At 45.7% G+C, this 12,839-nt stretch overlaps 2 non-coding genes across 2 annotated transcripts; both read right to left on the bottom strand.

The window, feature by feature from the left end:
- Positions 1-1,168: 1,168 nt before the first annotated feature.
- Positions 1,169-1,386, bottom strand: LOC120996742. Its single transcript, XR_005777853.1, has one exon. It is a non-coding gene; the product is annotated as a small nucleolar RNA U3 (small nucleolar RNA).
- A 3,045-nt stretch (positions 1,387-4,431) lies between these two features.
- On the bottom strand, positions 4,432-4,649 carry LOC120996741. The gene has a single exon (XR_005777851.1). It is a non-coding gene; the product is annotated as a small nucleolar RNA U3 (small nucleolar RNA).
- Between the last annotated feature and the right edge of the window lie 8,190 nt (positions 4,650-12,839).

Here is a 12,839-nt window from a genome sequence, read left to right as displayed (position 1 = left end):
CTCTCATATATCTTGTCATCTGACTTTGATGAGACCGTTGTACAGGGGTAGCAACAGATGTGGCAGTGGATGATTCTATAGAAGGGGCGCTGACTGTGCCAGCTGAGGTAGACGCCAATGTGGATTCACCTGAGACTGATGGGGATATTGCTGGACCCTCTTGCATAAGCGATAACGTTCGATGCTTATTCTTAAGATGACGTCTGAAATTTGAAGTGGATCCTGCTTGCCCTGAATAAGTATTCTTGCAGATCTTGCATTTTGCCTTCTGTGGACCTACTTCCTCAAAATGAATCCATACATTGCTTCTCTTTCTTGAAGCCATCCTGATAACTTACTGGTGGTGACAGGCTCTTTTTATACAGAAATTTCAGGTTTCTTAGACAATTATGCACAAATTGCACAGTATTATTTTACTGTGTGATGTGTGGACTGTGACAGTGATCAGCCGGTGATACTGTTATGGCACGTATTCTCACTTTCACTAATAGGCACCAGGGCTCCTGTCCAGAGTCAGTGACACTAGTGCTTTGGTTCACTAACTGCCACTGTCAGCCTCAACACTCTACTATTCCACACCACAGCCTGGAGAAATAATGTTATTTATTACACTGCACAGTGTCAGTTATTTTCCTCTAGTAAAGTCCCAGTGTAATCAATTCACATACACTTTTTATCCTTGCTTTCCAGTGTGTCTGTCACTTTAAACAGTTCACTTTCACTTTCAGCACTGCAGAGCAGACAAGTCAACCTCAGCCAAGAGCAGACTCAAACAGCAACTGCAAGTGAACCGAAGCTTACATGAACTGAGCATGCACATTTTGCTTCTTCCTGTCAGCCAGTCAGCAGAGAGCCGAATCAGCCGTCTCAGCAAGTGAACCGAAGCTTCTGTGAATTGGACATGCGCATGGAGCTTCGGTACACTTGATTATTCACTCAGGCGCATCTGCCAGCTCAGGAAGGAGCCGAACATCCGATTCATGAATAGATTCATTTGAATGACCTGATTTAAATGAACCGATTCATAAAAATGATCTGAACTTCCCATCACTACTTTACAAATCACAGCAACATTAAAAGTTACAAGCATGTGATATGAGATCACAGCACTAGTGATCATTAGGAATAATACCAGCTTTTATCTTCTATTAACCATAGAATAAAACCAACCACTCAGCTTGTGATCTCTCCCTCCACCTTCTCCATGACAGAGAAGGAGAACGATCATCAATAGCAATCAGCAGCTGCAATGAAGCAGGACTGAGAGCTCTCTTCACGCTCAGGAGAGATCACTACAGCTCCTCCTCATGGTTGGTGAGCTCAGACACTTTAGAGCACATTTCCGAGTATAAAAACTATAGAAATGATCCCTGAAAGTATAGTCTTAACCTGCTACCTGCTGCAATGACAGCCCCGGGGATAGGTCCCTGCCTGTAACATTAGGGAGACCTCACAGTCAGCCCTGTAGTGACTGATGTACTGTGGACGGGGAGAAGCTCCACTGGAAATACAAGCTGAACACCTAATACCCACAATACAACTGCTCTCCTATCTCAATTAGCATATTTGAGTTCAGGCAGCCAATAGGAAACAAATTCAGAAGGTTTTTTTTTTTTTTTTTAAAGCCCGAGGAGCCTGCTTTCTACACCAGTGCAACAAAACCGTGCAGTGTGCCACACAAAAAACGTGCACTAGGCTACGTACCACTTGGAACCGAACCCAAGTTCGGGAAATGGTTTTTACAGTACAAGTTAATTTACAAAGTTAGGGTCCATTCACACGTCCGTTTTTTCTTTCCTGATCTGTTCCGTTTTTTCAGGAACAGATCAGGACCAGATCTGGACCCATTCATTTTCAATGGGTCCTGGAAAAAAATCGGACAGCACAATGTGTGCTGTCCGTTTCCGTTGTTCCGTTCCGCATGTCCGTTTAAATATAAAACATGTCCTATTCTTGTCCTGAAAAATCGGATCCTGGACCAATACAAAGTCAATGGATCCGCAAAAAACGGAAGACATTCGTATGTCATTACGTATGTCATCCGTTTTATGCGGATTCCGTTCCTGGAAATTAGGCTTCCTCCCCAGTATTAAATGTGCCCCCCTCCCTCTATATTCATTGGTGGCCAGTGCGGCAGTGCGGATTCCCAGTAAGTTTTCTACAGATCTGATTTTTCACTTCGTGAAAAACTCAGATCCGACAGTATATTCTAACACAGAGGCGTTCCCATGGTGATGGGGACGCTTCTAGTTAGAATATACTGAGAACGGTGTACATGACTGCCCCCTGCTGCCTGGCAGCACCCGATCTCTTACAGGGGGCTGTGATCTGCACAATTAACCCCTCAGGTGCTGCGCCTGAGGGGTTAATTGTGCATATCATAGCCCCCTATAAGAGATCGGGTGACCCCCCTCCCTCCCCAGTATTAAATGTGCCCAGTGTGGTCTCACCTCTCCCCCCCCCCTCCCTCATCGGTGGCAGTGCGGATTCCCAGTATTAATAAATGTGCCCAGTGCGGCCTCACCTCTCTTCCCCCCCCCCCCCCCCCATATCATCGGTGGCAGTGCGGATTCCCAGTATTAATAAATGTGCCCAGTGCGGCCTCACCTCCCCCCCCCCCCCCCCCCATCATTGGTGGCAGTGCGGATTCCCAGTATTAATAAATGTGCCCAGTGCGGCCTCACCTCTCCCCCCCCCCCCATCATTGGTGGCAGCGGAGAGTACCGATCGGAGTCCCAGTTTAAATCGCTGGGGCTCCGATCGGTTACCATGGCAGCAAAGACGCTATTGCAGTCTTGGCTGCCATGGTTACTTAGCAATAAATACAAGCATTATACTTACCTGCGACTGCGAGCTGCGATGTGTGTCCGGCCGGGAGCTCCTCCTACTTGTAAGTGACAGGTCTGTGCTAAAAGCAATGCGCCGCACAGACCTTTCACTTACAAGTAGGAGGAGCTCCCGGCCGGTCAGACATCGCAGCTCGCAGTCGCAGGTAAGTATAATGCTTGTATTTATTGCTAAGTAACCATGGCAGCCAAGACTGCAATAGCGTCTTTGCTGCCATGGTAACCGATCAGAGCCCCAGCGATTTAAATTGGGACTCCAATCGGTACTCTCCGCTGCCACCAATGATGGGGGGGGGGGTTGTTGAGGTGAGACCGCACTGGGCACATTTATTAATACTAGGAATCCGCACTGCCACCAATGATGGGGGGGGGGGGGGGGGGGAGAAGGTGAGGCCGCACTGGGCACATTTATTAATACTGGGAATCCGCACTGCCACCAATGATGGGGGGGGGGGGGGGGGGGAGAGGTGAGGCCGCACTGGGCACATTTATTAATACTGGGAATCCGCACTGCCACCAATAATTGGGGGGGGGGGGGAAGAGGTGAGACCGCACTGGGCACATTTATTAATACTGGGAATCCGCACTGGCCACCGATGATGGGGGGGGAGAGGTGAGGCCGCACTGGGCACATTTAATACAGGGGAGGGAGGGGGTCTGCCCCCTCCTGCCTGGCAGCACCTGATCTCTCACAGGGGGCTATGATTCGCACAATAATTGTGCGGATCACAGCCCCCTGTAAGAGATCGGGTGCTGCCAGGCAGCAGGGGGCAGTCATGGACACCGTTCTCAGTATATTCTAACTAGAAGCGTCCCCATCACCATGGGAACGCCTCTGTGTTAGAATATACTGTCGGATTTGAGTTTTCACATGTTTGATGACATACGGAAACATTTTCAGGAACAACGGATCCGCAAAAAACGGACCGAAAATCGGGATGTAGAAAAATACGGACGTGTGAATGTAGCCTTATTGCGCAAAATCTCGCTAGACTTCGCAAAGCACTAACTTCGGCTCATCAGAGCCAATACATTCTAATACTGTACGGAGCTCCTGCTTCGTAGAGTATTAGAACAAAGTTTTATGCGATTCGACTTCGGATGTTTCTTCTGAAGTCGATTCGCTCATCTCTACACAACACATATTCTTGTCTGCGTAATGGACAAGAATAAGACATGTTTCTATCTTTTTGTCGGGCCAGTACACGGTGTACTGTCCCATTGACATGAATGGGTGCCCATCACATGCACAAAAATGCTGATTGGATGCGGACCAAAAATATGGGCTCATGAATCCGATCTGCATTTTTTGCAGGTCGAATACTGACCCACTAATTTCAATGGGTTCACATCTGTATGTCTGTTCTGCGGCGCTACAAAAAATATAGAACATGTCCTATATCTGTTTGCTTCACAGACAAGGATTGAACAGATCTACAGAGAGCAGAATGCACAAAGTATGTATCTGTGGTTTACAAATTACAGAAACATTAAAAGTTACAAGCATGTGATATGAGATCACAGCACCAGTGATCATTAGGAATAATAGCAGCTTTTGTCTTCTATTAACCATAGAATAAAACCAACCACTCAGCTTGTGATCTCTCCCTCCACCTTCTCCATGACAGAGAAGGAGAACGATCATCAATAGCAATCAGCAGCTGCAATGAAGCAGGACTGAGAGCTCTCTTCACGCTCAGGAGAGATCACTACAGCTCCTCCTCATGGTTGGTGAGCTCAGACACTTTAGAGCACATTTCCGAGTATAAAAACTATAGAAATGATCCCTGAAAGTATAGTCTTAATCTGCTACCTGCTGCAATGACAGCCCCGGGGATAGGTCCCTGCCTGTAACATTAGGGAGACCTCACAGTCAGCCCTGTAGTGACTGATGTACTGTGGACAGGGCGAAGCTCCACTGGAAATACAAGCTGAAAACCTAATACCCACAATGCAACTGCTCTCCTATCTCAATTAGCATATGTGAGTTCAGGCAGCCAATAGGAAACAAGTTCGGCTGTTGCCCCACCTACTCACTGGAGCAATGTGATGAGTGACATGCAGGCAGCACCCACCCCCACCCGCATTTCCTGTTACTGCTTCATCTGCATAGGAGACACAGCAACACGTGGAGAGCCATACAGGACACGTCAGGGGGTGGGGCGCACGTAATGCTTCTCTGCATCTGCCACTAACTAGCCTGCTAGTCAGGATTTCTTTCATTCTGCAGGGTTCTTTTTGTATTGAAACTAGCTTTATTTACAATTGGTCATCAGAACACAAACATACAGCAGCTTTTTTTTACATTGTAAATAACTTTATTGACAGTCATCAGAACTCAAACACACAGTATACTGCAGAGCAGGCTGGACCATAGTACACCTTAGGCCTCATGCACACGACCGTTGTGTGCATCCGCGGCCGTTGTTCCGTTATCCGTTTTTTTTCGCGGACCCATTGACTTTCAATGGGTCCGTGGAAAAATCGGAAAATGCACCGTTTGGCTTCCGCGTCCGTGAAAAAAATATGACCTGTCCTATTTTTTTCACGGACAACGGTTCACGGACCCATTCAAGTCAATGGGTCCGTGAAAAATCACGGATGCACACAAGATAGTCATCCGCGTCCGTGATCCGTATCCGTGATCCGTGTCCGATTTTCCTATCATTTTCAATGCAAACTTGACTTAGTTTTTTTTTTTCACTTTTCATGTCTGTGGATCCTCCAAAAATCAAGGAAGACCCACGGAAGAAAAAACGGTCACAGATCACGGAACAACGGAAATCCGTTTTGCGGACCGCAAAAAAAAACGGTCGTGTGCATGAGGCCTTACTTTGTAGTGCAGAGGAGCCATATACAGCACGGGCACAGATCTTATACCGTACATTACACACCTCAGAACTCACTGGTCCTGATCTATTACAGGGCAGTGCTGTGTGACAGGTCTGGTGCTCCTTGCTCCACACAGCAGATTCTTGCCTTGGATGTCAGCACGACTATGCTGAAAACACCTCCCATAGTTTCATTCATGTAACTTCCAGTCCACTCAGGGTGTGGTTTCCGCGACACTCAAAATGAAAAACCGAGGCAGTTTCTGTCGCGGAATACACATAGCCATTGGTGCGTTTTTTGTGCTGTGGATTTCAAGCAGAAACACTACAGATTTTCTCTCATGCCTGGACATACCCTAAAAATGCGTTTTTATCATGTGTTTTTAAAGTCCTATAGAGAAGTCTACAGGAAAATGCCTGAATAAAGTCCATATTAGGGCTCATGCACATGACCATATTTTTTGTCCGCATCCCATCCGTATTTTTTGCAGGTTGGACACGGACCCATTCACTTCAATGGGGCCGCAAAAGATACAGAGAGCATACCATGTGTTGTCCGCATCCTGTTGTAGAAATATAAATAGTTGTAATCAGCTTGCATCAAAGTTTCTGTAAGGAAAAAGGTAAATCCCTTTTCCCTCAGCCGCAGTCAGAGACAGACCCAGGTGCTACCATCTTGATTGAAATTCTGAGCAACTCCTCCTCCTCCCTGCCCAGCCTGTACCTTTTATTTACTCACAAAAGGTGGAAAAGGGGCTGGCCCAAGACAAGGATACAGGAAGTGATGACATGTCAAAGGACAGGGAGGGGCAATCAATGTGGCCTGGCAGACAATGCACACACCCCATCCCTGTATAAGGAAGGATGAGTCATGTCCATTGTCTGACCAGCCAGGTGGCCGCCCACCCCCCCCCATCACTGTCAGCATGGACCTCATTCAATACTGCTCAAAAGTGATCAGTATCTAATAAAGATCATTTTACTGGTTCTTATAGGTTTGAGATTATCTGCGAGACATTGCTACGGCTATTGTCAGTATACGGTACGAGTATACCAACAAGGCAGATATGCATATCTTAAAAGCAGATATGTATCCAGAAAGGGATAGCGAAGCCGCAGCAGAGGTATAATATGTATCTCTCGTCATGCAGACTTCACTTCTCTAATGTGTATAGACATCTGAAGGGAAGAAGCCCAGTGCATTGCACTTGGTGCTCACAAACCGGCAAACACCCCCCTACACACTGAGAACACGTCTCCAAGCCCATGAGAAGGTTTTCATACTGACGGTTTTACCACTGGTCCCGATTCAGCCAAAGTACCCTCTGCTAGAGCGCTCTTTGGCTAAATCCGACACAGGGAGACAGATGACAATCTATAAAAACACACACACACATCCTAAAGTAAAATGTCCGCATAATAAAATTTCCACAACAATCCGTATGTTCGTACATTCCATCCCATGCCTTAGTACAGAGGTATTCTGCATGGTACTGCAGGAAGATACAATATGGCGGCACACTATTACATGAGTTAAATCCTTACCTTTTTTCAGCATTTTTTTCACTTTAGCATAGTTTCCACATTGTACGTACTCCTGGAGATGCTTTTCAGGGGAGCAGTGTTTAACTGAACCAATCTGCACTGGATATGGCGGTAACGTCACCTTAGAGTAGGACATAGTTCTAAAAGAGAAAAAGACCGTTCTGATCAGAAACAAACAGCCAGGACAGTGCAGTCAGACATCTGTGCATATCAAAGGCACTGTGCTGGTGCTGCAGTATGTTATCCATAGAAACTCCAACACACTCTAAGGCCTCTTTCACACGGGCGTCATGGATTTTGGCCGGATAAGATGCGGGTGCGTCGCGGGAAAATGCACACTTTTTCCGTGCGAGTGCAAAGCATTTTAATGCGTTTTGCACACGCGTGAGAAAAATCGGCATGTTTGGTACCCGGACTTCTTCACATAAGTTCAGGTTTGGGTTAGGTGTTGTGTAGATTTTATTATTTTCCCTTATAACATGGTTATAAGGGAAAATAATAGCATTCTTAATACAGAATGCTTAGTAAAATAGTGATGGAGGGGTTAAAAATAAATAAATAATTAACTCACCTTAATCCACTTGTTTGCGCTGCCTGTCTTCTCTTCTGTCTTCTTCCTTGAGGAAAAGGACCTGTGGTGACGGCACTGAGCTCATCACATGGTCCATCACCGTGGTGATGGATCATGTGATGAGCGCAGTGACGTCACCACAGGTCCTTTTCCTCAAAGAAGAAAGACAGAAGAGAAGCCGGGCTGTGCGAACAAGTGGATTAAGGCGAGTAAAATTATTTTTTATCCCCTCCATCACTATTTTACTAAGCAACATAATTACAAGCATTCTGTATTAAGAATGCTATTATTTTCCCTTATAAAAATGTTATAAGGGAAAATAATAATCGGGTCCCGATCGTCACCTAGCAACAATGCATGAAAATCGCACCGCATCCGCACTTGCTTGCGGATGCTTGTGATTTTTACGCAGCCCTATTCACTTCTATGGGGCCTGCGTTGAGTGAAAAACGCTCAAAATAGAGCATGCTGCAATTTTCACACGCACAAGTGATGCGTGAAAATCACCGCTCATGTGCACAGCCCCATAGAAATGAATGGGCCCGGATTCAGTGCAGGTGCAATGCGTTCACCTCACGCCAGGGTGGATTTGATTTAAATCAAAATGATTTAAATCACGATTTAAATCACTAGTCAGTAAGGCTTGATTTAAATCATAGTTTTCTACATAAAGACTAATTCTTGCTGGTATAACTTATAATATGCAAGTAGATGAAGATTTTTAGAATAACAACTTTTCATATTAGTTTGATTAGGTTGATTCTGCATTCATAGGTTTGTAGAAGTTAGGATTAAAGGGACTCTGTCACCACTTTCTAACCCCCCCTTTTAAAAGTATTGTTATCTCCATGGCGCCCCTGTGATTACAAAGGTGTTGTTAGAAGATAAATTCGCCGTCTCCTTTTGATAAAAAGAGCTTTTATCTAACCTGTCAATCTTCTTGATAAGGTGCCCAGGGCGTTTCTGTTGGTCTCAAGCTGCCGCCCGCCGCCGCCGCTGTTGGTGCCCAGCTCCTCCCCTGATGCTTTCAGCGCCGCCTGAATATAATGAAATACGCCTCCGGCTCTCGCTCAGTGCCCCCTCCTTTTAAAAGATCCCGCGCGTGCGCACAGGCCTGTGCCTGATGCGCCCGTGCGGACATTTACAATCAGCCTCATTGAGCGAAGTGCGCATGCGCGCACTTCGCTCAACCTCCTCATCGGACGAGCACTGCAGCCGGCCGGCTGCAGTGCTCGTCTGATGAGGAGGTTGAGCGAAGTGCGCGCATGCGCACTTCGCTCAATGAGGCTGATTGTAAATGTCCGCACGGGCGCATCAGGCACAGGCCTGTGCGCACGCGCGGGATCTTTTAAAAGGAGGGGGCACTGAGCGAGAGCCGGAGGCGTATTTCATTATATTCAGGCGGCGCTGAAAGCATCAGGGGAGGAGCTGGGCACCAACAGCGGCGGCGGCGGGCGGCAGCTTGAGACCAACAGAAACGCCCTGGGCACCTTATCAAGAAGATTGACAGGTTAGATAAAAGCTCTTTTTATCAAAAGGAGACGGCGAATTTATCTTCTAACAACACCTTTGTAATCACAGGGGCGCCATGGAGATAACAATACTTTTAAAAGGGGGGGTTAGAAAGTGGTGACAGAGTCCCTTTAAGGTATTTTTCTCAACTCTGTTCATGGTATAACATTTTTGCTGTGAAGAAGAGGCATGTGATCTCTGCTGAGTCAAATTCAGTTTTGAGAACTTCAAAAGTAAACCAAGCATCTGTGATAATATCTTGTAGGCAGAGAAACTGCCCAATAATCTTACAAAAACCTCTGGAAGAGCATGACAATGTGAATGGATTAATGGAATTTATTTACCAATAAAATTACACATATAGAAACATAGAATGTGTCAGCAGATAAGAACCATTTCGCCTATTCTAGTCTGCCCAATACACTGAATACTATGACTAGCCCCTGGCCCTATCTTATATGAAGGATGGCCTTATGCCTATCCCATGCATGCTTAAACTCCTTCACTGTATTTGCAGCTACCACTTCTGCAGGAAGGCTATTCCATGCATCCACTACTCTCTCAGTAAAGTAATACTTCCTGATATTACTTTTAAACCTTTGCCCCATGTACCAGTTTAGTAGCTCTTCTCTGAACTCTCTCCAAAGTATCAATATCCTTCTGGAGATTTGGTCTCCAGTACTGAGCACAATACTCCAAATGAGGTCTCACTAGTGCTCTGTAGAGCGGTATGAGCACCTCCCTCTTTCTACTGGTAATGCCTCTCCCTATACACCCAAGCATTCTGCTAGCATTTCCTGCTGCTCTATGACATCGTCTGCCTACCTTTAAGTCTTCTGAAATAATGACCCCTAAATCCCTTTCCTCAGATACTGAGGTTAGGACTGTATCACTGATTTTACACTCACCTAAAGAATTATTAGGAACACCTTTTCTATTTCTCATTAATGCAATTATCTAGTCAACCAATCACATGGCAGATGCTTCAATGCATTTAGGGCTGTGGTCCTGGTCAAGACAATCTCCTGAACTCCAAACCGAATGTCAGAATGGGAAATAAAGGTGATTTAAGCAATTTTGAGCGTGGCATGGTTGTTGGTGCCAGACGGGCCGGTCTGAGTATTTCACAATCTGCTCAGTTACTGGGATTTTCACGCACAACCATTTCTAGGGTTTACAAAGAATGGTGTGAAAAGAGAAAAACATCCAGTATGCGGCAGTCCTGTGGGCGAAAATGCCTTGTGGATGCTAGAGGTCAGAGGAGAATGGGCCGACTGATTCAAGCTGATAGAAGAGCAACGTTGACTGAAATAACCACTCGTTACAGCCGAGGTATGCAGCAAAGCATTTTTGAAGCCACAACACGCACAACCTTGAGGCGGATGGGCTACAACAGCAGAAGACCCCACCGGGTACCACTCATCTCCACTACAAATAGGAAAAAGAGGCTACAATTTGCACGAGCTCACCAAAATTGGACTGTTGAAGACTGGAAAAATGTTGCCTGGTCTGATGAGTCTCGATTTCTGTTGAGACATTCAAATGGTAGAGTCCGAATTTGACGTAAACAGAATGAGAACATGTATCCATCCTCTGATGGCTACTTCCAGCAGGTTAATGCACCATGTCACAAAGCTCGAATCATTTCAAATTGGTTTCTTGAACATGACAATGAGTTCACTGTACTAAAATGGCCCCCAGTCACCAGATCTCAACCCAATAGAGCATCTTTGGGATGTGGTGGAACGGGAGCTTCGTGCCCTGGATGTGCATCCCTCAAATCTCCATCAACTGCAAGATGCTATCCTATCAATATGGGCCAACATTTCTAAAGAATGCTATCAGCACCTTGAGGAATCAATGCCACGTAGAATTAAGGCAGTTCTGAAGGCAAAAGGGGGTCCAACACCGTATTAGTATGGTGTTCCTAATAATTCTTTAGGTGAGTGTATATTCTGCTCTTGGGTTTTTACGCCCCAGGTGCATTATCTTGCACTTATCAACATTAAATTTTAGTTGCCATATTTTTGACCATTCCTCTAGTTTTCCCAAATCCTTTTCCATTTGGTGTATCCCTCCGGGAACATCAATCCTGTTACAAATCTTAGTGTCATCAGCAAAAAGACACACCTTACCATCGAGGCCTTCTGCAATTTCACTGACAAAGATATTAAACAATATGGGTCCCAGAACAGATCACTTTTTCACGGTGCGGAAGCACAGAGAGAAACTCTGCGGAAGCACTCCGCAGTGAATGGGTCCGCATCCGTGATGCGTTGAGCACACGGCCGGTGCCCGCATACGGCAATGTGCAAGAGGCGTAACCCATTATTGTTGTGCAGGCCATATGTATTAAGGACTATCTGATCAGCTGTTTGAAGAAAAGGCAGTGCTCCATGTGAGCGCTACTTCCTCTTCATGTTTGTGTGTGCTGCGGGTAAAGAGGTTGCCCACCTTTTAAGTGATGGCCTATCCTCAGGATAGGCCATGATTAGCTGACTGGCAGGGGTTCTTCAATGGGAGCAGTGCTGCAGTGACAAGCTCAGTCCATTACAAGCTGTCTGCTTCCAGCACTGGACCCCTGCAGATCAGCTAGTGATAGCTTATCCTGAGGATAATCCCTTTAATATTTCCCGTAGACTTCCATGCAACACCTGGAGCTGGCTTTTTACCTAAGGCTAGGGCATCACGACGACAGTAAGTCGCGTGACACATAAGGCACAACAACACTGCAACATGTGTTGTGCGACATTCATGTCGCACCAGTGTTGTGCGACAATTTTTATAATGATAGTCTATAGCAGGGATCAGCAACCTTCGGCACTCCAGCTGTTGTGAAACTACAATTCCCAGCATGCTCCATTCATTTCTATGTAGGTTCTTAGAGGAGCAGAGCAAGTATGCATGCTGGGAGTTGTAGTTTCACAACAGCTGGAGTGCCGGAGGTTGCCTACCCCTGGTCTATAGTGTCGCACTACGACATGCGACTGTGACGCGACACATTTTTTGCTACTGTCGTGTCACAGTAATCGCATGTCACAGTGCGACACTATAGACCATCATTATAAAAATTGTCACGCGACATTGGTGTGACAAAATGTCGCCGTGTAGCCCTAGCCTAAAAGACGTTGCAAAAAAAAGGCAGGGAAAAAAAACACATAAAAAGCAAAAACAAAAAACTATCTGACTGAAACAAACCTAAGGGCCCATGCACACAAGTTTCACTCTGGCATTTTTTGCTCACTAAAAAAAAAAAAACATCAAAAACAAAATTGTTACCGTCTTTGCCCATTTTTTTCCTATAAGCGAAGGAGATGTCAAAACACCAGGGAAAAAACCCAAAGAGGCTGTAGCAAAAATTTCCATTAGACTTTCTGCTAACATTTGGATCTGGTGTTTTTACCCAAAAAATACACCAAATATGCCTCTAAGAAGGCTTCATGCACATGACAGTGTCCGTTTTGCGCTCACATATCATGAATGGTAAATCTTGTTTTATCTATATATAAGTTAGGCTTGGTTCACATTTGCCTT

Source organism: Bufo bufo, chromosome 3, assembly GCF_905171765.1.
Source record: "Bufo bufo chromosome 3, aBufBuf1.1, whole genome shotgun sequence".
Lineage (NCBI taxonomy): Eukaryota > Metazoa > Chordata > Amphibia > Anura > Bufonidae > Bufo > Bufo bufo.
The sequence above is the reverse complement of the archived record's forward strand: the minus strand, read 5'-3'. Positions and strand labels throughout refer to the sequence as shown.